The sequence below is a fragment of the Ricinus communis genome, chromosome 9 (assembly GCF_019578655.1).
Source record: "Ricinus communis isolate WT05 ecotype wild-type chromosome 9, ASM1957865v1, whole genome shotgun sequence".
NCBI lineage: Eukaryota > Viridiplantae > Streptophyta > Magnoliopsida > Malpighiales > Euphorbiaceae > Ricinus > Ricinus communis.
This window is the reverse complement of record NC_063264.1, coordinates 13100141-13102993: the sequence shown is the minus strand read 5'-3', so window position 1 is coordinate 13102993 and position 2853 is coordinate 13100141. Positions and strand designations below refer to the sequence as shown.

General features: G+C 40.0%; 1 non-coding gene across 1 annotated transcript; it reads right to left on the bottom strand.

Moving 5' to 3' along the window:
- Positions 1-2475: 2475 nt before the first annotated feature.
- On the bottom strand, positions 2476-2581 carry LOC125371261. The gene has a single exon (XR_007217561.1). It is a non-coding gene; the product is annotated as a small nucleolar RNA R71 (small nucleolar RNA).
- Between the last annotated feature and the right edge of the window lie 272 nt (positions 2582-2853).

Genomic DNA, 2853 nt, shown 5'->3' with positions numbered 1-2853 from the left:
AGATCATTAGAGGGTAAAAGCCTAATTGAGTGAAACATGAGTGTGAGTGACATCCTTTGAGTGTAAACACATGAGGGAGTGTTACTTGTGAGGTTTCTTTGCTCCTTTTGAAATATTGCCCATTTGTTAGCCAATTTGAGCCTATCCACTTTCTTTATTTTTACCAATTCTGCTTTATCATCACAATTTGTTGAGCCTTTCATTTGTCAATCCCTACCCTATTTCCAGAATTTTTGCAATGTGTTCGTTGAGTTGTTGGGTAAAATGCCGGTTTTATTTGTACTTCGAATTCACTAAGTCCTTTGATGTGCGTAAAATACACACATCTAAATGAGGTTTTTAAGATCGATTTTATGGATATTTGGATGTGAATCGGTACCAACACTCACCCTATGCGTATGTTTGTGTGCATAAGGTCCAAAAGAAGTCAAAGAATGAAAAAGGAAAGAATTAGAGTAATAATCGACGCCAAAGTCCGCCAAATGAGCTAAGTACGAGCATGAGGAAGCTGAACATGGCCGTGTTGGTCTCAACACTGGCCGTGTTCTTAGCACGGTCACAAACACAGGCCGAGTTCTTAGCACGGTCACAAACACAGGCCGTGTTACTAACACGGGACCCAACACGGACGTGTTGGTCATCAAAGAAGAAGTAGATCTTATGGAGCACGTCCACAGAGAGTAACACGGCCAGACTCACTGCGGTTCCATTAGACACGGCCATTTTTGAGGCGCATAAGGGTATTAATTAAAAGAACGAAGAAAGGAAAAAAAGGAAGGCAAATAGGTTAGAACGTCTAAAACTCATCTTTTTCCCGCCTAAGGGTTTTCTCGAGTTGAAACTAAGAGAAAAGGAGACTTGGATCAAGGTTTCACTTGGATTCTCTTCAAGATCAAAGATTGGCGAGGATTGTCGATTGGTTTCAATCCTAAGTAAGAGGAACAAGAATCAATCCAAAATTGGGCACGAGGTATCGGAGTCGTCACCTCATCCAAGGGTGTATTCGGGTTCCTCTATCTTTACTCATTCTTTGTAATTGAATTCTTATTGGTCAGGATTATGAACATGATTAGCTAAGTTTATTAACCCATTGGGGTTCTTTATCTAGGGATTTTTGTACTTCAATTTTGAATTGAATGTATTGATTGTCAATATTGGTTTGCAATGGAAGTATTTATTGATTTGTTCTTCATATCTTGTTGAATGATTTTTGAAATTTGAATGATCTTGAGAAAGACGTTTAGGTTTGGATTGTCCTTTGCAACCTAGAATTGAATTCACTTAGAGATAGGGTTTTCGTTCTACCGGATTGAGAATTAACAACTCTCAATAGTGTTAAATGGTACATAATGCTAATTTGGTTAATTAGAGTTAGGAAGAGATTTCAACCTAATTAATCTAAGTTAAGATGTTAGTGTCCTCGAGAAAGGCGTTAATTGTGTAGAGACTTTCCCACGGAAATTGGATTCAATCAATCAATTCCACCCTCAGTTTCCATTCCTTAGAGACAAGAATTCCCAAAGGGTTATTCTTTTACTTGAATTAATCATTCCCTAGTATACGTAGTTCGACAACAATTAGAGTAGCTATTATTTAATTTAGAAATTATTCATCAACGCCATTTATGTTCTGTGATTAGATAATAGAGAAGATTGAGTAGATTTAGGTTCACACATTCTTTGGGGAATACGACACTTGGTACTCGCCGTTAGCTATACTCCACTGATAGGTACACTGCCTTAGGTCATCGTCTTGCTTGACTTAGCACACATCAAGTTTTTGGCGCCGTTGTCGGGGAACGGTTTCTGTGAACTAAATTAAAATTTTAATATTTGTTAGTCTAGTCATTTCTCTTTTTGTTCATAATTTATTTTCTGTGTATAGTTTTGTTCTTATCCCGTTTGTTGGTGTTGTTGTTCTTTATTGTGCTCAGGTAGTTTATGACCAGGAGCTCTAATCCTAATCTTACAGAGCCTTTATCTGAACCCAAGCGCTCTCTTAGATTGCTAAGGAGGCGTATACAGGCAGTAGAGGAGGAGATTGAAGCAAAGATTCCTGTTCGTGAAACTAGTGAGATGGAGAACCACAATGCAAATGGAGGTAATGATGAAAGGACCATGTACGAGTTTGCTAGGCCCTCTCTAGCAGGGACGCAAACTGGGATAGTGAGGCCTCCCGTGGCGGCCAATAATTTTGAAATAAAGCCAAATGTAATCCAGATGATCCGTATCACGGCAATTTGGAGGATTGGCGAGCGAAGATCCGAACGAGCATATCGCCAACTTTTGGAAATATGTGATACCTTTAAGATTAATGGAACAACTGATGATGCCATACGGTTGAGGTCAAGTTTACTTTTCCTTGAGGGATAGAGCTAAAAGATGGCTGCAATCCTTGCCACCGAAATGATCACTACCCTGGACTTCTTTGGCTGAAAAGTTTTGAATAAGTATTTTCCTCCTGCTAAGACTGCTCAAATGCGAAATAACATATCTTCTTTTGTGCAGGGTGAAGGAGAATCGATGTACGAAGCCTGGGAGCACTTCAAGGACTTGTTAAGGTGTTGCCCACACCATGGTCTTCCTCTCTGGATGCAAGTGCAGACATTCTATAGTGGCATGAATACAGCCACTAGACAAATGGTAGATGCAGCTGCAGGGGGAGCTATTAATAGTAAAACACCTAAGCAAGCCCAGGATTTGATAGAAGAGATGGCCACCAACACTTATCAGTGGCAAATTTCACGGGCTAGAGGTCCAAGGCTTGTATATCGGGCTGAGGCAGATCCTACAGTAGCCTTGGTGGCACAAGTAGAGCTACTTTCCAAAAAGATAGAACAACTTCAGATGCCGG